Source organism: Zophobas morio, unplaced genomic scaffold (assembly GCF_036711695.1).
Source record: "Zophobas morio isolate AGI-343-1 ecotype UQ-CSIRO unplaced genomic scaffold, CSIRO_AGI_Zmor_V1 ptg000006l, whole genome shotgun sequence".
Taxonomy (NCBI): domain Eukaryota; kingdom Metazoa; phylum Arthropoda; class Insecta; order Coleoptera; family Tenebrionidae; genus Zophobas; species Zophobas morio.
The window spans coordinates 16,880,621-16,907,508 of NW_026972111.1; the positions used below are offsets into that span (position 1 = coordinate 16,880,621).

The window sequence follows — 26,888 nt, forward strand, 5'->3', positions numbered from 1 at the left end:
AAACACACTGCACCTACGCAAATTGATGTACGTGCTTTGCTAAAATATTGACGATATTATTATAAAAATGTTATTATGGAAAAACTTACTTGAAACTTACGCATAACAGGTTTTTTATCTGTACCCAACAGTCCATATACATAACTCTATCTTTTTTTTAAATTATAGACGTTATCATAAAAAATAAAATTACATTAACAAAAACAAATTCGATAATTGTTCGAAGAAGTTGGATTTGTTGGATAGCGAGGGAAGTTCTATTTAATACGGTAGGCCAATTTTTTTTTTTAATAAAATAATGCTTTGAATAAATTGAATTAAGTAATTTGAAACAGAAAGATTTTATTCAAACATTGTGAAATTTATGGCAAATCTGTAAATATAGGTAGGTAGATATGAGTTTTGCTAATATTTACTGTGATATAATCACCTAGCGCTTCTCTAAAACAAATTATAATTGGTTATTAGCGAGTCATATTTGTACAATGCCGCTGCAAAGTCGTCATCCGGGCAGGGGGCCCCTTCAACTTTGGAACTGATGAGTTATGAGACAATGAGACCTTTGCTTTTTTGGTTTGGATGGAGTCCCTAGCTAGAAGTACTTCTGAAAAAGTGTATGTATACTATATCAGTCTCATTGTTATTCTCATTCAGTCCTTAATGACTCTAAGTTTCTGAAATGGTAGAAAACTAGCTATGTGATACCGATGAACGACAATTCATCTCTATCGAATCTACTGACATGTTATATGTGTTCATGTTGACTCAGTCTGTACATATTTCGCTAAAACATTTGATAGAGTTAATCATAATATCTTAATTTTGAAACTGAATCATCTGGGATTTCGTCAAGGGCCTATTTTTGTCACTTGTATAATACGTAACTAGTATCTGCTCTCTCAGTATTATGAACTCCATACGAATGTTTACTGCGACATTCTCACCTGGCGCCCTGCTAAAACAAGTTATAATTGGTAATTAGCGCGTAATATTAGAGAACTAAAATAACAGCAGTTTTCTTTGCAATTTTTGATTTTGAACAATATAGAGATATTACTATATAAAACCGTTAGATACTGGTCATTCGTTTATTTATTGTCACTTGTATAATACGTAACTAGTATCTGCTCTCTCAGTATTATGAACTCCATACGAATGTTTATTGCGACATTTTCACCTGGCGCCCTGGTAAAACAAGTTATAATTGGTAATTAGGGCGTAATATTGGAGAACTAGTATAGCAGCAGTTTTCTTTGCAATTTTTGATTTTGGACAATATACACATATTAGTATAGAAAACCGTTAGATACTGGTCATTCGTTTATTTACAGTTTATAATAAAGCAAAAACTGAAATAATTAATGATCATTTTTTGTGTTAATGAAGTTAATTTAATGTATATACATATGTTACAGTCAAAGCGTACATTTCAGCGAATGTATACACTGACTAGTCAATGTATACATTGACGTACGGTTTTAGCCAAAGTATTCACTGCGCATGGAAATGGATACTTTTACTAGTAAATGTATACATTCACTAGACAGTGTATGCATTTACTGCAGTCTGTTAGTCAAAGCTTCAATAAAAAGAAATACTTAAACATCACAATTGAGGAGCTCAGAGAAGAAGTAGTACAAGTGACATTTTTATTAAAAATGAGTTAAGTGCTGAACAGTATATTCACTAATGCTTATGGAGAAATAGAAATAACATAAAAAGTTAAACATTCTACGTTGTTGTCTAAACCTGTACAGATAAGATAGGATAAATGAAAAAACTTCCAGGAATTACTCCCACATGTAGCTAGTTTTTTTTAAGTTTGCAGATGATAATAAATTAATAAAAGAAAGGATTAGCATGTCGAAATCGATAACGAAGAAGACAACAAACTTTGTTTTTATTGCAGTTTTATACATTGTAGATAATATTAAACTAACACTTAATATGTACTACACACTACACAAAAACAATAAATCACAAATACCGCTAAAACATCAGTAGGTACCAAGGTTAGTTAATAGAGAACAGGTTACCACATAAACGAGTATGTGGGCAAAATCGCTTACGGGGGAGGAGAGGTGTCAGCCCCATGTGACGTCAAAATGAGGTTGGTATTACTTGGGAATTGAATTTTTAGTAACTTGTAATTTTGAGTTGGTGTGACCGATCAGCTGATGCCTTTAATCTGTACGATCTGTACCGCTAATTCTGACGTTTGGTGTTAGTACTGCGACTCGTGTAACCCTATTTTGCCTTAAATTAAATTTATTTATGTTTTGATATATTACTAGAAAGGAAAAAGTAAAGCAGTAAATGCAGATTTTCAGATTTTTTGCATAAAAAAATCAGTTAATAGTGTCACATTTGTTATTTTCAAGTTCTACTGGCAGCAAAACATTTTTCTTGAGGTTTATTAAATTGTTCTTTACACAGGATTGAAATTTGCGAAGTAGAAGTAGTCACTTGATTAAAAGTTTCCGTTTTTAGTGCGTTACTCGAGTATTTAAAACGGGCAATTTTCGCGCCATTTGAGAGCTCCTTGTGACGTATCAATATGGCATCCCAATGTGGCAACCTTATCTATTAAATGACTTTGAGTAGGTACAATGTGAGGTTATGTCACCATGTATTATTTGGTGCATACTTTGACTAAGCGGGAACCGTTAATGTATACATTGACTAGTTAAAGCTCACAGATCGTCCATTGTGAACACATTTACTGAGCAAATCAGTCAATGCATACATTGGATAGTCAGTGTATACATTGACGGAATGAACACTTTGACTGCAACAGTGTCAGCAGAGAGTAGACAGCGCGTAAATCGTTGTTGTCACGTGGTCTTGGCGTGGTCTTTTTGTTTAAAGTCAATTAATTGTCAATTAATATAACTAAATTATTAAATAAGACTTTATTGATTAAATATTATATTTTATTCCATATTTTGTATATAAACTACAAAACTTTAAATCCAACATAAAACCATTTTAAATTTCGCGGTCTGTCAAATGGTGTTAATAATTTTTGTTTTTGTTAAGTTTCCGCCAGGTTTGCTCCACGGTGACGATACTATATGTTTTCTAGGGGCTATACTTTGGTCTAAAGTTATTTAGACAGAACATCTCTTCCACCTGAGGTACAGTATAACATATCCAGATATTTGGAATAATCATAAAATTTGAATTTGAGAATTATATTTTCTTATGATAACCCTTATATGTTAGAAATCAAGAAGTGGATGTAGTGTTAGAGTAAAAGAAAAGAGGCATGCTTTATGTATGTTTCATGTGAGTTTTTCCGTCATAAAATTTTGAGATGACGTCATCAGCATTTTAACAAGACCATATACATCTATCTGGACAGGTGTAGTGTAATACTAACAAGGACAGTACTTCCAAGTTTTAGGAAAACTGGACAAATGTTTTGCATATTTTAGATAGAATTTGTTTGCGCAAATTTTTCGATGATACAAATTTTTTGGGAAGGCATAAACGAATAAGGTTTGAGTAACAATTTGCCATACTTACGATAACCTTAAACCGTTTGAAAGATTTCAGCAGTCGATTTTGCAGTTTCAAAGTTAAACTGCAAAATCTTGTTATAAAATTTTGATTTTTTTTCCAAAAATCTAGATATTGAGGAGATAAATTTAACACGAATTCATAAACCGCAAATGCAGGAGTACATTTGTTATCGCACAATTGCGAGATGATATCATCGGATTGGTGGTGGGGAAGAAAGAGATAGACACCAGACGTCAGACGACAGACGGCACAGAGACAGATGGAATTTAGAGATCATCATTTTGGTAAACTAGTATTCCTGAAACATGAAGAACTGATGAAGTTGGAAATATCACTGGGTCGGTAAATTAAAATACTTTCCTTTGAATCGATAAGTCAAAATCGGTAGGTTGTTGCCATATAACTATAAAAATTAAATGTTATTGACAAATCGCGTAACAACAAATGTCGTAGTGGTTGAATCTGTAAAATACAAACAAAAAAAGAAATGAGTGGCTCGCATGTGAGCGCAATTTTTTATAGCCAATAATTCAATTTGCCAAATATTAAAACTATTACGTTGGCTCCATATCATTGTAGCATTATTTGACTTATTGATATTGATTCTTGCCTAGTTTATTGTAAGGGTACATATCTACCAAAAATTAATTATCAAATTCATATACAATGGCAGAATTTAAAGTGGGATAGTAAAATTATTAACTACAAAATAAACTGCCGTTGTAATTAGAAGAAAGGTGTCCTGTTCTAAAATGAAATAAGTTACAAACATTATACCACCACAGCTAAACAACGTCCAAATTTATCGTTCGAATCTAAAACCCATTCAGTGGAATGTAAAATAATGTACAGTATGAATTCATTATAATGGCTCTTTACAAAGGCAAGGCAAAACGCGCTGCTAAAGCTGGTTGGTAATATAGGGACCAATGTCCTCCTGGTGGACAATAGCTGAACTGAAATAGGTAGTGCTTGCATTAAAATGCAGCCTTAGAAAGGCAGAGAAAAATGCATCTTCAAAAACATAAATAGAATGCCTCGCTAAGTCAAGGTACGACATTATAGTTATTATTATTGTAGTTAAGTGTGTTCTACAGAGTAAACTCCAATTACCGAACACACGACCGGCTCTTGATCAACCACTTAAAAATATATAAAGCTTTAAAATCTAATGTATATCCAAATTCTAATATAACCGAAGTTTTTTCAACTCGCCAATTGTGGATCTGAAAAGATCAACATCATCCTGTACGGAGTTAGCCAAATCACACATTAAATAAAGCGGGGAATATTTTAATACATCTGTTCTCGGAGCTTGCATATAAAATGTTTTCTTGACCCGTGATAAATACGGCCTACTATCAACATGAAAATTAATCGATTGTAATAAAAATGGGCAGTCAGTAATCGAATTTACAATCTTATATAAGAATATAAGGCGTGACGCTTTGTTCCTTTCAGTTAAACTTTGCACCGAAAACCGCTCTAAAAGTATCTGTTTTGAATACCCCACCGGAGGATAAACGCCATCCTCACGAAGACACAAAAATTTCAAAAATCTTCTCTGTACCCGCTCCAGATTATTCCTATGAGTACTATGGTGAGGAAACCAGCATACGGATGCATACTCGAGTTTAGCTCGAACAAAAGTATTAAAAATACACAATAATGTGGATATATTAGAAAATTCTCTAGCATGACGCAATATATAGCCATACACTTTAAGCGAACTAGCAACAACTTCTTCAACATGTTTGGTAAACGCCAATTTTATATCAAATGTCACACCCAAGTCGCGCACAAACTCGCTTTTTATCAATACCTGATCCATTAATTTATACTCAAAGGAAATAACATTCTTTTTGAGCCCATACGACATCACCGTACACTTCTTTCCATTAACAGGTAGCCTATTTAGCTGAAACCAATTCAACGCTACATTAATATTTTCTTGCAAATTTTCACAATCTAACGTGTTTTTTATCCTAGAATATATTTTAATATCATCTGCATATAATAGACAGAGGACAGTTAGATTAGCTACGACGCCATTGACAAATATGTTGAAAAGAAATGGGCCCAAAACTGAACCCTGCGGTACACCCGATAAAGCCTTGAATTTCTCAGAAAAATGTCCATTTATGAACACAAATTGGAATCGATCGCATAAGTAGGATGAAAAAAACTTAATAAGATTAGGTGTGCCTCCCATTATACCAAGTTTGTTTAGCAAAATTCCATGATCAAGCTTGTCAAACGCTTTAGATAAATCGAGATAAATTACATCCGTCTGACAATTGTCGTCAATAGCTTTAGAAACAAACTGCGTAAACGCACACAAGTTAGTCACCGTTGACCTTCCAGGCATGAAGCCATGTTGTACTTCAGCAAAGGAATTCTTGAATTGAAAGAATAGTTGTTTATATAATACAAATTCAAATATTTTAGAAAAATTATTAATGAGAGACACTGGACGATAATTCTCCATTTGAATGTTATTACCACCTTTGAAAACGGGAACAATTTTCGATTCCTTCCACAAATCAGGAAAGAGAGAACTTTTAATTGACATATTAAATAATCTGGTCAAGGGACCGGCCAAAGCCAGGGCACACTCTCTAATAATAATTGCCGGAATTTTATCAGGACCTGCCGTGTATTACGGTTTTAATTTGTAAATCGCTTCCATAACGTCCTTCTCTGACACCGGTGATAATGCAATGACGTGCTGAGGGAAACATGAATTAACTGGAACGCTATTCAAGGAGGCACTGGTTGAAGAGTTATATACTGACTTATACATAAGAGAAAAAGCATCTACAATCATTTTCGGTCCAGAATAATTTATGTTATTAAGAGTCATGTTGAGAGGAATGTTGGTACTATTTTTTTTAACCTTTACAAATTGCCAGAATTTCTTAGGATCACTCGAAATTTCACTTTCCACCTTTGATATATAATTTTTGTAAAGCTTTGCTAATATCATTTTAACTTCCTTGCGTAGGTTTTTAAAGGATTCATAATCCTCCTCCCTGCCATTTCTTTTAAACTTTTTCCAAAACTTGCTCTTCACCTTTATTTTAAATATAAGCTCCTGGGAGAACCAAGGCGGATAATTGTAATTACGGACTTTATTTTTTGGAACAAGTAAGTCAAATAAATCATATAATGTTTGATAAAATAACTGACAGGATAAATTTGGATCAGATAAATTATTAAGAATTGACCAGTCTATCTCAGATAAGCAATCTTTAAGTAACGATATATCAGCCTTTCTAAAATTTAAAGAATCAGTTGTCTTAACACCCTTGATATAACTGCTCCGTCTTGTAACACCTGTGATTGTTAGCAACAAAGTAGGATGATGGACATCCTCCGGCACCAGACACTCCTCCGATTTCTGAACCAAACATGACATATTAGATGAAACCAAATCTAAAATGCGATTATTAACATTCAGGACATAATTATGCTGTGACAAATCTAGCGTATCAAATAAATGCATTAGCGCAACTGCGTTACCTGATAGGTTCCCACTAGTTAAGTAACTGGTATAATCCGGTACATTGAAATCTCCCATAAAAATAACTTTTGAGTTGAAAATAAAATCCAGGGAAACTATTGCATCGACTAAATGGAAAAAATCTTCTCTGTTGGTTTTAGGAGGTATATATATTACGAATACGAAAACAGTAACGCAAAGATTCAATTTAACCGCGATAAAAAACAAATTAACAGGACAGGCAAAAGTAGTAACGGGATCACGAGAAATTAATACTTTGAGAGCTTTAAAAAACATTTTACAATTAAACTTCGCAGACCAAAGAGACGAAAACTGGCTCTTACGAGATTTAAATTAATGCTTTTAAAACAAGAAAACGAAACCCCGCAACAATTTTACATTCCTTGTCAAGACATGAAAAGTCTTCTTCTTTCAAATCTTGCAGTAACAGAACCCAATGAAGGAATTCGAATAGTAAAAAGAAACATGTTCGACAATTTAACCCTCAAATCATTTTTAAGTGGTTTACGAGAGCCACTCGGTTCAATAATCCGATCAAGAAATCCACAAACGCTGGAAGCAGCACAAGCACAAATACTCAATGAAGAAAACATTTTGTACGTAAAAAATCGGTCAAATTATTTAATTCAGAACAAATCACCCGAATTAAAATCAAACAACAGTCCCATGCACTTCATAAATAGAAATGCAACTCAACATTCTTCTAATCATCAACCTTCACATCCGAATCAAGGACGCACACAGTTCCACTCGCGACCTCAACCTCAAATGCAACGCATACATCAGCAAAATACCGGACAAAGGAATATCTCAAACAAATTTCCGCGACAAGCAATTTATCATCAAGTTCCCACAATGCCGAACTATCAACAAAATTATCCGCAAAATCATCAGCAAAATCAATACCCGAATCTCAACCAAAATCCGAATCCGAGAAATTTTCAAAGAAATGTATTCGCACCAAATCCGAATGCGAGACACAATTTTCCAAGACCAATTGCAATGGAAACACAAACAATAAGAAATCAAGTTGTACCAATGGACACACACAGAGCCAGGCCAACTCAAAATTCAAATCAAAATCAAAGAAGAAAATACACCTTCACAACGACAATGACTCACCTCAAACAAGTTATCTCCCATTTCCGAATGAACTTGAAGAAGAAAATGAATCAGATGAAAATGCCACATTTGCACAATTTCGAGGACAAACTTTCGCAACAACTAATTCTAAGGAAGCTGTTACACCCGAAGAAATTTCTCCAAATCAAAATTTTTGGCTAACCCCGCCTCTCGAGGACCAGACTTAACATTTCGCCCACAACAGCCTACAATCGAACTCAACATAGACACAAACTACATTTCAAGATTACCATACATAAGGACACCGGAATTAAATTTAAAATTAATGATAGACACAGGATCAGCTAGCAGTTTGCTACGCCCTCAAGTCGCACAACAATTTTATCCTTCTTACATCAGAGAAGATGCATTTCAAATACATTCAGTTCACGTAACCACTCAACATTCAGAAAGTGTAACAATCCCAATTTCGCAAATTTTTGGAAGACCAGATATCAAACAAAAACATTTTCTACTATTTGGCTTCAATCCTAAATACGATGGATTAATGGGAATTGATTTCCTACGTTCAATAAACGCATGCTTAGACTTTGGAAAAAATCTTTGGATAACAGAAAAAGCCATAGTTCCCATTTACTTTGAATGTGATGAAATAAAAAGAAGAAAACCAGTTTTTCAAATGAATCTTCAACCAAGAACTGAATAAATCATTCAAATACCTGTCGACAAAGATGTTACAGAAGGAATCTTACACCACCAAAAATTCGACGCAGCCGAAATACCAGCCTCATACGTCACCGTCAAGCACAAAAAAGCAACGACCACCATAATCAACCCAACGGATCAAGAATTGACCTTCACATTATTCAAGCCTTTAGTAATCAATACGGTCAATACATACGAATTCATACCACAACCACCATTATGTCCAATTCACCCGAACATTGATGAAATCTTAAAGGACAATCTATACAATCTCCGACTAAAGCACATGAACACAGAAGAAAAAGACGCAGTTTGGAAATTATGCATGGCATATCGAGACATCTTTCACAGCGGACGTTTACCCCTAACGTTAAACAACCAAATCAAACATCAAATAAGAACCAAATACCAAAATCCAACTTTTACAAAATCATACAGATACCCAGAAGTACACAAAGAAGAAGTACGAAAACAAATATACTTAATGCTAGGACAAGGAATAATTCGACCTTCAATTTCACCTTGGTCATCACTCATATGGATCGTAGACAAAAAAATGGACGCTTCAAAAGAATAAAATGGAGACTCGTAGTAGACTACCGAAAGTTAAATGAAAAAACAATCGACGACAAGTATCCATTACCAAACATCAGTGACATTTTGGACAAGCTAGGAAAGAGCATGTACTTCACCACACTCGACTTAGCCTCAGGATTTCACCAAGTGGAAATGCACCCTGACGACATAGAAAAAACAGCCTTCAGCACAGAGAATGGACATTACGAATTTCTACGTATGCCCTTTGGATTAAAGAACGCCCCAGCTACATTCCAACGAGTCATGGCCAATACTCTAAGAGGAATACAGAACGAAAAATGCCTCGTTTACCTTGATGACATCATCATATTTTCAACATCACTTGAAGAACATATCTCACGACTAAAAGAAGTCTTTGAAAGATTAAGAAAAGCTTATTAGTGAAAATGATAATTCCCGTAGACACGCAAAAGAATTAGAAAATAATTTCAATAATACAATTAATCCCACACGTTTACATAACGAAGTACATAGTTATAAATCAGTATTGGACCAATTATTCACGCAAATAGAACAGCACATAACGCAGTTATTTCCCGAAACAATATCAAAAAACTATCGAAGAACCAAAAGAGGGCTAATCAACTTCTTAGGTAGCACTATAAAAGCAATCACTGGAAATTTAGTAACGAAGACGGACAACGCTATGAAACCTTAATATCTCAAATTTAAACCCAGCAAGATAAACAGAAAATTCTCCTTGATGAACAAATCTCCCTAACTACCACAGCAATAGAAAAATTCAACGAAAGCATCGCCAGATTAACGATCAATCAACAAGTATTCAAAAACAAGATCACCGAAATCGAATCAATCATCAATCGAACTATTTCCACGAAAATCGATATTTACCCACTTCTATATCTGCATACAGTTTTTCTCCAAATGATCACCATATCGCAGGAAATATTAAGAATATTAGAAGAAATCGAAACAGCAATCAGCTTCGCAAAATTGAACACACTGCACAATTCAATAATCGACCCAAAGGATCTGTTAAATGAACTAAAAATAGTAGAGAACAAACTCGACAAAAAAAGCCTCGCCTACGAAGCCAACGAAGCAAACCTTTTAACCTACGAAAGAATAATCCAAATTAAGGCTTATCAAAAAGATCTGCATATCACGTTTATTTTTGAGATACCTCTTACCGAACCTCATAATTACAATTTTTACCAATTATACCCATTTCCCATTCAGCATGACTCCAAAACTTACCAAATAATTATATCATCCCACAAATACCTCTACCTTAACCAGCTTTACTTCAGTTTGAACGACGATAAATGTAATGAAGTCACCCCTGGAGACTATATCTGCAACTTACCACAAACCAGTAAAATTTCCAAAGAAGCACCTTGTGAAATTCAACTACTCAAATTTTCAAAAAATTACCAGCAGTGTAAAATCATCAAAGTCGACCTTAAAAACACAAAAACTAGAAAAATCGACAAGAACCAATGCATTGGAATATTCCCAATTGAGCAACCAGCCATTTCAACATGCGAAGTGCCGTTAGCAGAAAGTGCGCGTAAAAAGACTGCTTTTATTACACCGGACACGACCGGAGAGTTTACGCGAATGGTGTTTGGGTTGATGGGGGCACCGTTCGAATTTGTGCGCCTCATAAACTTGGTGCTGGGTCCTCTGCGCAATAGCATATGTTGCTGTTTCATGGATGATGTCATCATACCAGCAGCTGACTTCTGTCAGTTGCTGAAGAGTTAAGGATGGTTCTGGGGCAAGGAGGTTTAAATGTATTGAGAGAGTATGCCGTGTACCTTCCATATATCAAAGTGTGACCAACATCTCCCGGGTGAGAGGAGTGAGGCGTGAGAGGTTTACTGTACTGCAGTACAGTGGCTGACGAGTTTCAATTTCATACAAATTCAAGAAAAACAAAAAATATTGCTTTTTAAACAAAATGTGTGGTTAATACACTTCCCACACGTTCGCGTATCTGGTCTTTGCAAACATCCACTAAAATCTATAACAATGACAAACGTGTTAAAACTAATAGACAGCAGTAAAATCTAGTTCCGCCACTGACTCGCTCAATGGCTTATCCGCCAATTCACGAATATGTACGAACACCATATGAACAGCAGAGACGACTTGTATATATGCGACACAAAACAACGAGCCCAGTACTCTCTCTATACATTTAAACCTCCTTGTTCTGGAGGCATTTAGAAGAGCAAACCTAACCCTAAATTTGAGAAAGTACGTGTTTGGGGTTAACGAGCTCAATTATCTCGGACATACTGTGACCCCCGAGGGATTGAGCCCCGGTAGAGAGAAGTTGGCTGCCATCACTCTGTTCCCACAGTCAACAAATGCGCACGAGGTACGTTGATTTTTAGGGTTGACTGGTAAATTCATCCAGAACTACGCTGTCATCGCCAGACCGCTTACCGATCTGTTGCAAAAGGAGGCGCCTTTCGTATTCGGCAGTGCATGTGAGAAAGCCTTCAACACGCTGAAAGGAGCTTTAACGAACGCCCCCGTGTTAAAAAGTTGTTCGATCCGCTGGCGCCTACTGAGCTGCATACCGACGCCAGCTCGATGGGTGTCGCTAGCATGCTTATGCAGGGAGATGAGCATGGGAAGCTACATTTAGTGTACTGCATGTCGAAAAAGACAACACGAGGCGGAACAGCACTACTACTCGGCTAGGTTGGAACTGCTTGCGGTGATCTGGTGCGTTGAGAGGCTTCGAGGGTACCTTATTGGTATACCTTTCAAAGTGGTTACAGACTGCCAGATCATTCTCTTTTTGAATGGCAAGAAGTCGATCAACCCGCAGGTGGCCAGGTGGTTCGCTACCTTACAAGAATACGATTGTTCTATAGAATTCCGAAAGAGTGACCGGATGTCCCACGTAGACGGCCTGAGTCGGGGACCAGTGGGAACAGCTGAGGACACCGAAGGCTATATATTTGAAAGGAGATGTCAAGTGTTGACGACGAGTGCCCACCGCCCAGGTCACATGGCAGTCATCCAGTGGAGTGATAAGCGCTTGAGAGTAATCATTGAGCTCTTATGGATACCCAAGCGTAACTTGACGAAAGGGGAAGCGGACAGAATCAAGGACTACGAACTTGTCGAAAATCGGTTGTACATAAACACGAGCGTACAGACGTGGGTCATTTTGGAGTCGATAGGACAGTGAGCAGGATCAAAGAGGTGTACTGGTTTGCGTCACATTGCAAGCTGTGCCGTCTGCCTCTATAATAAAGTTCCGGGTGGAAAACAAGCTGAAACCCAAATGAAGAAATCAAACTTCAAATCATCATGAACACGAAGTACACAGAACTACGTCGATATGGACTCACGGAACAACCCAATCTCGATGATTTATTGAGCACAGCACGTATAATTGAGTGCACAGCTAATCAACTCAAGGTCATTGAAGACAAGAATGTCATGAACACAAGCACAGAAGAATTGTTCGGTCCAATCAGGTAGACCGAAGGAGAAGGGGTGCAGAAGACTCCACCCTCTCACCCACCACTTTCACCTGTAAATAAATGTACATATTTTTTAGTAGATTCGAATAAACCGTCAAGCGAAAAGGTTCGTGTCTCACTGAAACTATATTTATAGTTTCATCAACATCATTTTGGCCATCCATTGTGACCCCTTCATTTTTGGTCATCCATTGTGACCAACATTTGTGACCCATTTGTGACCGCTGGTCCTTCGAGCAAACACAAAAACTTCCGTTAGGTCACCCATTTATGACCTAACATTTGGTCCTTCGAGCCGGATCGTCACAATTTCTGTCAGGTCACCCATTTATGACCTAACAAGAATGTAGCTACTTAAACAAACACTAGCAACACAATACCGCACCAGCCAACAGTGGTACCAGTAAGAACACTTGCAAAAATTGTGGAAGCAATTGGCATCCAAATCGGAGGAGAGCTTGTCCTGCTCTAAATGTAATTTGTCGAAGTTGTGGCAAGAAAGGACACTACGCCCGAGTCTGCATGTCCACTACATCAACACAACAGCAACAAACACAATCACGAGCAAACCCCCAGCACGACAACCATGGCACAAATACTACCATAAACAAGAAACATAATGGAGAGAGGAAGAACAGAGCACAAATATTCTCTTTAATGAGCTTAATATGGAGCCAGAGTCAACTAATTCTGAGACATCTTTCAAAACAACAATTCGTCCAAACGACAGAACAGCCATGAAATGCCCTCAGGTACATGTTAAGTTGAATGGCAAAGTAATCAATTTCATTGTAGATACTGGTTCATCTGTTAATCTGATAAGCTCAAGCACAAAGAACAAATAATTTCATCAGTAGAGAGCGGATTTCTGTCGGGCTAGGCAAGGCCAAACTCGGTACGGCTCGTACGGTATGGGACTTCATTGCAGTTACGGGCTGCACTTCGTTTATTTGCGATTAGAATAATGTTGTTTCGTTGCACGCTGCTGTTAATTCCCGTTCTCATTTACTTAGCCGTTTGATTAATAAATCGTTAATTGTATTTATGGAATAAGTGACGATTAAATTCAGTGATTAACTATCACCCGCTACTGAGTCCCGGCGATCCAGCGCGTCCCCACCTATAATCGTGACAGAAATCCGCTGTCTATTCATCGGCAGTCGCTACAACCAGATTCCTCATCGATTCTCCAGTTAGAAGTAGTTGGAAAATTCAAAGGTCTGTTCCATTATAACAACCATCAAATGCGAGCAGATGTATTTGTGATAAAAGGCAACAGTGAATCGTTATTGAGCTATGATACAGCAAATATCACATATCTGCATAATCTGATCCAACATAACAAGGTTTTAAATAACAGTGGTAGAACACTTGATCTTGTTCTATCAACTGATCAGTGGCGGCTCGTGGTGGATTTTGTTAGGGGGGCAACTTGGTAAAAAAATATAATTAGAATTACAAATTTAGTAACCACTCATAACTTTGCATAGAAATAATTGCAAACTGGCAATATGGTACAACGCTGATATGGGCAAGTATTTTAAAAGCAAAAATAAAAAAAACTTACTCCAATTTAAGTTAAAACGATGCCGGTGACACATGTTCAAAGTTTATTGAAACTATACTTTTAAAATTTTATGTTAATATATAATTATAAAACCGGCGCACAGAAAAACTTGGGTTTAATTAACTGTCTTATATATGAAGTCCATCCTTCGATTTTTTTGAAAAACAAAATGATCTATCACAAGATCATTAAAATTGTCTGTTTGTTGAATTAAAGCTTTTTCTATAGACAACATTGAAAGAGCGTTTAATCGGTCGCTACTCATAGTGTTTCGTTTCAGTGTTTTTATTCGAGCCATAGTTGAGAAACAGCGTTCATCTTCTGTAGTTGTCATGGGAATTGTGCATACAATATTAAGAAGTTTCATGGTTTCGGGAAACACTGACGAAAAGTTATTTTCTATAAAAAACTGAAGAAGCGACAATGCTCCTCCAGCAGTTTGAAAATCATCCCTGTTGTAAATAGCGGTCAATTCTCCTTTTAAAACTGTTGCATCTAAGTGAAATTTGCTTACTGCAATTTGAAATTTATCTTCGGAAAAGGTCATTTGATAGTCCTTAAAGGCTTGGTTCAAAAAAAGGTGTGACAATGACAAATAATTTGTAGATGAAAAACGTAATTCTATATCTACAATTACCGCATCACATACTCGTTGTGCAATTAATTTTAAGTCATTGGTGTTTCGTGGGCGTTTTGCTGATGGTTCCTCTTCATTTCGATAATAATCATAATCAAGCGATTGTCTTATATGTTCTACAGATTTTTTAAAATCTTGTACATACTTTTCAACTGCTGCGGAATCTACACGTCGTTTTTGCAACTGATTGTATAGTATGTCACAGTTGGGCATTATTTTATTAAAAACATGGAGCCAATAATTAAATTCATAATCTTTCAGGAAATTAACGAGCCCATTTGATTTTGTAACTGTTTTGCTGTCATCTTCCCTTTCAATGATTGTTTCTAAACAATTTATTAAATCATTTTTATATTGAAAGATAGTCGTAATTGTTCTGGATTTAAAGTTCCAACGAGTAGCAGGTCCATGAGGTAGTCGTTTGTGAACTACTTCATCTAAAACTGCAGTTCTTTTGGGTGAACGAGAGAAAAATGCTGAAAACGCTTCCGAATTAGAGAAAACAATTTTTACAGACTTGTGAATGTTTGCTGCTCTCTTAATAATTAAATTTAATTGGTGAGCATAACAATGTATATATTCTGCGTTTGTATAAAAAGTTTTAATCCGAGCTTGAACACCTTCATTGTGGCCACTCATGACTGACGCTCCGTCATATGTCTGTGCTATCAGTAGAGAGCGGATTTTATGAAATTTGCATATCCGTTATTTTTTGCATATAAGTCTTGATATTTAATATGTGAACGAATCATGCTAATTAAAAACGAATACAGCTATAAAAAAATTGCATATTTGCATATATTTGCCTTCTGCTGCATATTTCACGTAACGGGTGCATATTTTGCATTTTTATCAATTTTTGTGCTAATTTGAAAAAAAAATTATTGTTATTCTATCAGCATGTATCTAGAAAGACGAAATTTCATGAATCATATTGCAAATATTGTCCTGATCTTCAAATACATATCTAGTAAAGGTTTGGGTTTTATGGTAGTTTGGAGAATCCATTGGGTGTTAAGCCATTTTTCCAGGTAAATTTGGGCCCTAATTACTTTTGGAAATACCGTTCATTCCCAATATTTTTGTTCGTTACTTAAGTGTACTAATGGTATGTGTTATGGTGGTTGAAGGGACGTTACCCTATTATTTTTCATCGTGAGTTTGCATTGAAAGCATTTAAAGCGATACATGTGTGTTAATATGTCGAAGATAACTCAAATTAATTTATGGATTAAACCTTTTCCTGAACTTATTCTTCAAGAAGGAACTGTTTTGTCGCGTCTGCTCTAAACCGGTAAGGATTTTTATATCTGTGGACATAGTACACAGTTTTTCTATTCCAATACTTTAGAATCATCGGAAAACTTTTGGTTAGAATATTTCGAAAAATATTTAAAAATAAATTGTTACCAAAATAGTAATTAAATAGTCGATTACTACTAATTTTGTAATTTGTAAATAAATTTAGTTCGGTTATTACGCTTTTTTTTAGTTTTTGGAGCATATGCAGCTGCATATCTCTGCATATATTAAGAAAGTTACTGCATATTTGCATAAATTTGGTGCATATCATATGATCATATTTCCCAAAATTTTGCTGCATATTTTCCGCTCTCTAGCTATCAGTTTCTCTGGGCGTTCATTTAGTTTAAGTTTTTCTAATTCATTGAAAATACACGTACTTATTGCTTCAGCATTCGGTGCGGTGGGAGTAAAAAAACCCATAAATCTTTCATGTATTACACCATTGAGAACATATCGCACGATAAAAACCAACTGAGAAATTGTGGAATTATCAGTTGCTTCGTCAGCTTCGATTGCAATATAATCACACTGTGTAATCTCGTCTTTTATTAATTGCAACGATACTTCTGTGATGTCTTGTTTGGGGTGGGTAATATTGTTAATTTCTCAAATTACACGAGCTCATTTTTCTAACTTATATATTCTGTCAACTGTCATTCTCTATCTCTTTTTTTAAGCTAGTACATTACATTTCCTCCCTTACTGAAAATTAAAGAACACATACCAAATACAAAATAAAGTTAAACTCAATAACTCATATGACGCACATGCCATTAGAGTTCTACAAGATAGTCCCGGAGCTTCGACGGTGGTTTTCTGTCTCGCTGGGGGCGTCGTCCAGTGGGCGTCTCGACTCGTTGATTTGGGGGACTGTTTACTTTGTCCTCCGTGTTGTCTTGTCTAAGGGGTGTCGTGGCTGGAGCTGTCGACCTTGGAGGTGTTGTGGGGAACGGTGCTCGCGTTTGTTCAGATTGGGAAGATCGACTGGGTGCCAGACTTGTTGAGGGGTGATACTCTGGCCTTGGACTCTGTGCTGAGTGGTGTGGCTTGAAGAATGATGAATTTCTGACAATCACCTTTTCTCCTCGTCGAGCTTCAATTTGAGAACCGGTGATTCTAGTGATCGTGTATGGATCTGGATCAAAGAGTGGAGTCAGCGAATTCTTCTTTTGTTGTTTGCAAAGAACTTTTTGTCCAAGTTGTAAGCGATGTTCAAATGTCCTTCTTTTACGATTGGCGCGTTCGTTTTGTTTTCTTCTGTTGTCGATGTCCGTTTGGGGATTGTATTCATGAAACGTCTTGTTTTTGAGAGTGGGTAAGAAGTTGTTGATTTCTCTGTTGAACATAATTTGATATGGTGGGCAGTTTGTTGTTGAATGAGGGGTGCTTCGGTAATTGATTAAAAATTCTTGAATTTCTGCGTCTGGATGTTACTGTTGATCGTTGCGCACAAGAGGGCTTTCTTGAACGTTTTCACGAATCTCTCAGTTCTGCCATTTGCTTCTGGCCAACGTGGTGTTATTAAATGATGCTTGATGTTAAGGCTTGAAAGATATTCTTTCAACTCGTATCCATTAAAGGGTGGTCCATTATCGGATTTAAGTTCTTTTGGTAGGCCAAATAGTGCAAATGTCTCGTCAAGTACGGGCTTCAGCTGTTTGAAATTGGTCGATGGTACTTTTTTGACAAATGGGAACTTTGAGAAATCATCTACCATTATGAAATAATATTTTCCATCTGGAAATGGTCCGGCGTAATCTACATCTAGACATTCAAGCGGGTGAGTGGATGTCGGGTATGTTTGAATCGGATTTCGCTGGTTGTAGGGTGTTACTGCTTGACATGCTGTGCATGACTTCACTACTTCTTCTACCATTTTGTTGATGTTGGGAAACCATACCTTAGTTCTTACCAGTTGTTTGGTTTTAACGAGACCTTGATGACCTTTATGTGCCAATCTGATAATGTTTTTCTGCAGTTTGCTGGGAATTACAATTTGACTACCTTTGAGAATAATATTACCATATACAGTGAGCTCTTGTTTGATTTGTTTGAATGTTTGCAGTTCTCGTTTCTTCCAAAACAAGGAATCATCTTCTAACAAGGCCTTTTTCAGTAGCTGCAACTGAAAATCATCTTTCATTGCATTTTCGATTTCTTCAAGTGAAATTGTGTTTGGTAGTGAATGATTGGTTACAAAAGCTACGTATTCTTCACTTTTATCATATGCTTCTGGTGAGCTGTGTGTTGGATGACGAGATAAATAATCAGACGGATTTGTTATGCCTCTTTCGTGTTGAACTGTAAATTTATAAGGCTGAAGTTTCAAACAAAGTAGTTCAATGCGTGCGTTTGGAGCTGATCGAGGGTTCTGTAGGATTGAGACCAAGGGTTTGTGGTCTGTGTGTAACACAAAGTGACCTCCTAACAGGTATATTCTGAAGTGATGTATGGCCCATGTTGCTGCTAATGTTTCTTTCTCTATTTGACTATATTTCTGTTCGGTCAAAGTTAATGTTCTGCTAGCGTACGAAATAACTTCTGTTTTGTTGTTAAGTTCTTGCGAAAGGATCGCTCCAAGTCCTATGGGACCAGCGTCTACATAGAGGTGCGTCTTTTTCTGTTGGTCAAAATAGGCGAGGTTTCGTGCTGATTCTAGTTGTTTCTTAAGATCATTAAAAGCGCTGTGATGCTTTTCAGTCCAGTCCCATTGAGCATCTTTTGTAATCAGCTCACGTAATATTGCAGTATTTGTTGCTAAGTGAGGCAGGAACTTTCCAACATAATTTAACGTTCCTAGGAAGCTTCTTAGTTCATGTACGTTTCTGGGCGGTTCTAGGTTAGAGACAGATTTGACTTTGTCTGGATCAGGGTAAATGCCTTTGCTAGAGAATACATATCCAAAGAAATCGATTTTGTTTGTGTTAAAAATGCATTTCTTTGTGTTGATTGTCAAATTATGGTTATCCAAACGTTCTATTACTTGCTTGAGAGTCTTATCATGGTCTTGTTGAGTTGTTCCAAAGATTAGTATATCATCGCTGATGTTTAACACACCATCTATTTGGTTTAACAGTTGTCTTATTGTGTTTTGAAAAATCTCTGCAGCGGAATTTATCCCAAAACTCAGTCGTTTATATTGATACAAACCAATATGTGTTGAGAAAACTGTTATATACCGTGAAGATTCTTCTAATGTTAGTTGGTGGTAGCCATCTTTCAAATCAATCTTTGAGAAGACTGTTGCGCCATTTAACTGGGCAAATATTTCTTCAATAGTTGGTGTTGGATGCCTTTCTCTAAGTATGGCTTTGTTAGCCTCTCTCATGTCTACACAAATTCTGATAGAGTTAGGATCGTGATGTTTGGGAACTACAACTATGGGTGAAACCCAGGGAGTTGGTCCTGTTGCTTTTTCAATGATGTTTTGTTTCATCAGTCTTGTTATCTCTTGTTCAACTGCTCCACGAAGATTTATTGGAATTCTCCTGTGTTTATTTGCAACTGGAGGAATTGACTCATCAATGTGTAGCTTGACAGTTTGGTTCTTAAGACAACCTATGCCATTACACAAATTAGGATGCTTGTTTTTGATATAGTTCATGTCCATAGGTTGATATATCATCATAGATAGTTGTATCAGCTGCAATTTGTTTGCTGTATCATAGCTCAATAATGATTCACTGTTGCCTTTTATCACAAATACATCTGCTCGCGTTTGGTGGTTGTTATAATGGAACAAACCTTTGAATTTTCCAACTACTTCTAACTGTTGTTGACAGTTGTACGGGAGAATCGATGAGGAATCTGGTTGTAGCGACTGCTGATGAAATTCTTTAAATGTGTTTGAGCTTATCAGATTAACAGATGAACCAGTATCTACAATGAAACTGATTACTTTCCCATTCAACTTAACATGTACCTGAGGGCATTTCATGGCTGTTCTGTCGTTTGGACGAATTGTTGTTTTGAAAGATGTCTCAGAATTAGTTGACTCTGGCTCCATATTAAGCTCATTAAAGCGAATTTGTGCTCTGTTCTTCCTCTCTCCATTATGTTTCTTGTTTATGCTAGTATTTGTGCCATGGTTGTTGTGCTGGGGGTTTGCTCGTGATTGTGCTTGTTGCTGTTGTGTTGATGTGGTGGACATGCAGACTCGGGCGTAGTGTCCTTTCTTGCCACAACTTCGACAAATTACATTTAGAGCAGGACAAGCTCTCCTCCCATTTGGATGCCATTTGCCTCCACAATTTTTGCAATTGTTCTTACTGGTACCACTGTTGGCTGGTGCGGTTCTGTGTTGCTTTTGTTTGTTTAAGTAGCTACATTCTTCTGTGCTTGTGTTCATGACAATCTTGTCTTCAATGACCTTCAGTTGATTAGCTGTGCACTCAATTGTACGTGCTCTGCTCAATAGATCATCGAGATTGGGTTGTTCAGTGAGTCCATATTGACGTAGTTCTGTGTACTTTGTGTTCATGATGATTTGAAGTTTGATTTCTTCATTTGGGTTTTCAAACGTGCAAGTCTTGGATAGTTTCAGTAACTTTGCGTAAAACTGATCAATTGTTTCATTCTCGCTCTGTCTGGCTTGCCTAAAATTAAACATTTCAAATTCTTTGTTGACTCTAGGGGTGAAATATTGTTTGAGCTTTCGTTTAGCTGTTAGATAAGGTGATTCATTGGGTTGTGCTGTGTTTGCTGGTAGTTCAGGAAGTGACAAATATAAATCATGAACTTCTTCGCCTGCGTAGTGGAGAAACATGGCTTTCTTTCGGTCTTCATTATCGATGCCTGCTGCTATGAGATAGTTGTCAAAACGGTTGAGCCACTTTTCCCACCTTGAGCCAACGTTATTGGGGTCTTCTGCTATATGAAATGGAGGTACTGGTGTTGAGTGGTTGTCCATGTTCTGCTATCTTTTTCTCGATTCGTTTGTTGTGAACCACGTGTTGTGTTGAGGTTATGTTTTTCTCCTGTTGTCTGTTCCGAGTGTTTGTTGTTTTTCGCTTCGTTGATCTTCTTCTGAGTTCTTTTAATACTCGTCGCCAAAATGTGATGTCTTGTTTGGGGTGGGTAATATTGTTAATTTCTCAAATTACACGAGCTCATTTTTCTAACTTATATATTCTGTCAACTGTCATTCTCTATCTCTTTTTTTAAGCTAGTACATTACAACTTCTAGAATGGAATCCAGTAATTCATTTTGGATTGTTTTGGATAATCCTGAAAAGACTTTATTCTGTGATTTTTCAATATGTGTTTTAAGGACACTTCCGCGAGTAAATTTACCAAACCGCGAAATATGCCCTGGTTTGAAGAAGTTTCGCGTTCGTCGTGCCCGCGTAAAGCAACTTCAAAAGCTCCACAAAATTTTATGCAGTCTATTAACTTGCTTAAAATATATCTATTGTGTTTTACTTCCTCATTATGTTTTTTCACATTTAAACGATAGGCCGAATCCAATTGATTCTGAATATTTACTCTACCAAGAGTAGCATATTCGACGGCATAAAATAAATGTCTTGCTGCGATCTTATGCTTTTTAATTTTCTCACCTAAATGTTTCAAGTCCTTGACGCCAGTTTCCACCCAAGATTTATCACAATCGCCTTTATCCATTACCAAACACACAAAACAGAAAAAGGCATTTTTGTTGTTGTGCGGCACATCCACACAACCACACTGCACATTCATAAAATCTATGATTAAAGTGTCTTGTTACAGTTTTATTTTTCACTATAGACGTTTGTTTCAAACTTAAGTCCGGCCGAGGTACTCCCAATCCCTTCAGTTGAAGACGTTCTTCGAAAGTTAAATTTTCACTCAACTTCCGGCTTTTAATCGCGGAGACAGTATTCATTTTACAAAAAAATAACGAAATAACAATTTAACAATGCATTTCTTTTGTGATTGGCTCGGGCATCTGTGTATATTGCCCGGTGAAGATCCAATTCAACGAATCAAAAGTCGAAATTTATAGCGCGCAAATTAACTTTTAAATGCACAGGAGGAGCAGCCGAAACTGTTGCCCGAAACCATTTATAATTCATTCAAAGTAAGATTTTTGACTGGGAAATCATAAAAAAGAGTACAAATTTAATATTTAATTCTTTCTTTTTTAAAATTTCCGACTGAGTAAAATAAAAAGTCAGCCTAAAAAAGTCATTTGGGAGGGCACTGCCCATTTGCCCTCCCGGCAGCAGCCGCCACTGCAACTGATACAGTGACTATTAACATGGTGGAACAGTGTAATAACCCACTGGTTAAAGAATATATATATACCATCCTTGTTTGTCCTTTGAGATAAGTGGTTCAGGGGAAGTTGAAGCACCATTTGTGAATGATCCCAAAATGGTGAAATATTGTTTCCATAAGGCAGACAGCTAATTTATATACAACAATAGGTGAAATAGAGTGGTCGTTCTTATATAATAGTCAAGACAGTGAAGTTTCATGTGAAAGACTTTACAATGTCATCTATGATACAATGGACAGGTATGTGGCTAAAACAAAATCGCTATCAAGAACAACGCATTATCCTATCTGGTCCTCAAGATCTACGATTAACAAGATCATCACCAAGAACAAGCATTGGACCAAGTTTAAGAAAAAGAAGTCTTAACATGACCTAAACGTAGTAAAAATGCTAACAAAGTACATTAGAATTGCAACAAGACGGGAATATCAACAATTTATCTACAATTCAGAAAATTCGCTGCACTCTGATCCGAAAAAATTCTGGTCATTTGTAAACCAGAAAATGAGGACATCTAATATACCCGGAAGATTGATACATAATGGCAATATTCTAACAAAGCAACAAGATATTGTCTATGCGTTTGCTGGTTATTTTTCTAGTGTATTTGACTGTGATTATGATTCTCATAGATGTGATAATAGCTGTGATACCTCCAACTTGTGTCCCGATAAGTTTTGTTGTCCATCAACAAGTAATATGGTAGACTGTGACAACACTTTGTCTTTTTTAAGTATGTTCGCTATTAGTGAGGATGACATATTCAAGGCTGTTAAGAAGATGCATGCAAATAATGTCAGTGGTCTTGATGACATCCCTGCATTTAAGGGTGTGGGGACAAAAAATCTGCACAAATTTCAAACTAGAATAACTGTATTATAAAAGCAGGTATTAATAACGTGATCAACAACATTTATAAAAACAACTTTAAAGAACACAATCTGCACCATATCTACTTGCTTTACGAATTTTTGTTTTAACACGGCGCATTAAATTTGTAAAAGCCGATATTTTTGTTTGCCGTATTTTCAGCAGTATACGCTTCTTTAATTCTGCATGTGTCGAGGCTTCCCATCCATTTTTGTACCCATTTCTCTTTAGGTTTCTCCAAAAACGTTCAATTGGGCGTAGTTGAAGTACGTTGGGAACATTTTTGTCCTTAGGGATAAAAGGAATGCTTAACTCATTACATGCAGCAAAAACGTTAGCTGCGTAATGAGCTGTTGCCATGTCTGGCCAAATTACAAAATTGCCATCCGAATGCTTTTCTCTTATAAAGCGGACAAGTCGAGACCTAATGCACTGTTTTTCATAAATATCTGCATTAACAGAATTTCCAGATGGGCAAATAAACGCAGTAGAATGTCCACGTGACGAAATGGCCAACCAGACCAACAACTTGGACTGAAATTTTTTATAACGTTTGAATTTCACTTTATCATCTACTTCTTCTCCTTCCTTGCAATAGAAATGTTTATTGTTAGCAGTATCGCTACCATCAAAAGTGAAGTAGGATTCTTCATCGATGATTATTTCAGTTCCATTTGAGGGGGAAAAAGCGGATTCAGAAAGATGCCTTAATTTTCGTTTTTGTTCCAACTTTTGTTTTTCTGAATATTTAGGGGCGAATTTTCGCGTTGCAAGTTTGACATTATTCTCCTTTAATATGTTGCTAACATACTTTTTGTCAATTTTAAATTTCGGTCCAATCTTTCTTAATGAAACACCAAATTTACCGTGACTTTGATTGACTAAGGCTTCTCTCTTCTTCTGGGACATTTTTACTTCCCGAGCGTAAGCAAAGGAAGTATTGTAATCGAGTCCGTCGGCCGACTCTCTACTTTTACGTTTTCTCGATCTTTCATGACCCCTAGAAGACGAAGAAATAGGTCTCCCATTTCCGTCTGTCTGTCCGTCCGTCTGTCCGTCTGTCCGTCCGTCTGTCCGTCTGTCCGTCTGTCCGTCTGTTGTCACGGATTTTTATTAGACAGATAATCTCCGAAAGTACTCGACCGATTGTTGTGAAATTTTGTACTTATATTAAGAATATCATGTAGATGGTAAAACGCTAACCAAAATTTGTCGAATCATCCCCACCACTAAAGCGATGACGTCACTTCAAAATTGCACATAGTAAATGGGTTTTCAATTGTATAAAATAACATAGTCCTACACATGTAGTTTACAACTCTGAATCGACTTTTCACCCGAAACGTCCAGATTTTTGGAAAAAAAATCAAAATTATAAAACAACATTTTGAAATTTAATTTTTAATCTGCTAACCAGAATGCTTTGAAATGTTGCAGATGTTTTAAGGCTATAAAGAGCATCATAAATCTTTAGTCAAAAAATATTTGCTTATCCCCTCCAAAAACTTGATGACGTCACCACAAAATTTTGCTGAATAAATCCTATCTAAAATGTACAAAATATGATGAGTCTGTACTTGTGATTTATCATTCCATTCATATTTTTGGATTTGCATATGCAGGGTGACTCAAAAAAATTAATGAAGGCGTGAATTTATTTTATCGATTTAATCAGGAATTACAAAACCGAATGCTTTGAAATCTTGGGAATATTTTAAAGTTATTATAAGCATGGTAAACTTTTGTTCAAAATGTATTTGTTCATCCCTCCTAAAAAAATTGATGACGTCACCCTTAAATTTTGCTGAATAAATCCTATCTAAAATGCAAAAAATATGATGAGTTTGTACTTGTGATTTATCATTCCATTCATATTTTTTAGATTTTCTTAAGAGGTGGTTCAAAAAAATTAATGAAGTCAATTTATTTTATTGATTAAATTAAAGGCAACACTTATTATTAGTATTACACCCCAACCAACCCAATTTGGTAGACACAAAATTTGTTAAAGGAAAAACTCGGTTGAAACATAAGGGTAGCACGCTTATTTACATCGACTTTAACATTACAGACCTGCATTTGTTTTATGCGTTCACTTGATTCCGCGAATGTGAAATAGACATGTTTATAATCAACCAATTGTGAATTTCACCGTCAAGAATTAAAATAAAACCCAATGTTTTATATAATAAGCGGAAGTCGAAGCAATAAAACCGACGGTCGTTTTGTTTACAGTTTCTGTGTTTGGCTCTCACGTATGCTGTTACGCCTGTCATCTTAAATTAACAATGTCTATACATACACGATTTTCAGTTGCCTCTGATACGTAGGTATACGTGAGTAAATTGTTTCGTTATTTTATTGATTATTACAAATCAATATTCAAACGACCCAATTCATTTTCCCGAAAATTTGAGAATATAATAATTTTATTCTTAGTATTACACTACATCTATCCCAACTGATATACGTGTCCTTGCAAAAATGTTGATGACGTCATCGCAATTTTTTTTTAAATTCCTACTACAAAAATGTAATGAGAAAAAAAACACAATAGGCATGCAGTCGTCAAGTTTTCGACAGCGAGGGAAGTACTGTCTAAACTCTTTAGACCAATTTTTCTTGCTGGTCTTCCGCTTCCTACTTGTCTTTCTACCGAATTCCCATTCTCTACTCTTCTGCAAATGCTATAAGTTGTCCTTTTTGATATCCCCATTTGGAAGAAGTGATTAACGGTGAATGACTTTTTTAAATGCAATCACAGATCGGCGATCATTTTCGTTTAAGTGTTCCATTATTACAAAAAATATTGAAACTTTCAAGAGGAACTAGGCATAACAATTTTTAACAACTGTAAAAAAATGTTATAACGTCAACCGTCATTTTTCTCAAAGCTAACTCGATTTTCGGTGAATTAAAATTTGTGCAGATTTTTTGTCCCCACACCCTTATAATTAAAGACTTTATTAGTATTGTGGTAAAACCACTCTGTTATATATTTAATTTAATTATGAAGTCGTCAGTGTATCCAAGTGGCTGGAATGTTACAAAAGTAATATCTATTTTTAAGGCTGGTGAGAAAACTGATATCAAAAACTATAGACCAATATCACTCATGTGTAATTTTGCCAAGCTTTTGGAATGTATCTTGAGTGATGTGATATATTCTCACGTCATACCATATATAGCTCCAGAACAACATGGATTCATGAGAGGCAGGCCCACTGTCACGAATTTAATGGACTTCACACAGTTTGTCTACAAAGCATTGGATAATAGGCAGCAAGTTGATGTGGTGTACACAGATCTGAGTAAAGCTTTTGATAAGGTACATTTATGTATTTTAT

At 36.2% G+C, this 26,888-nt stretch overlaps 1 protein-coding gene across 4 annotated transcripts in view; it reads right to left on the reverse strand.

Annotated features, from left to right (window-relative positions):
- LOC135123729 (uncharacterized) overlaps positions 1 to 26,888 on the reverse strand; it is a 251,917-nt gene that overhangs the window by 52,594 nt on the left and 172,435 nt on the right. The gene's annotated exons all lie outside the window — the stretch shown is intronic.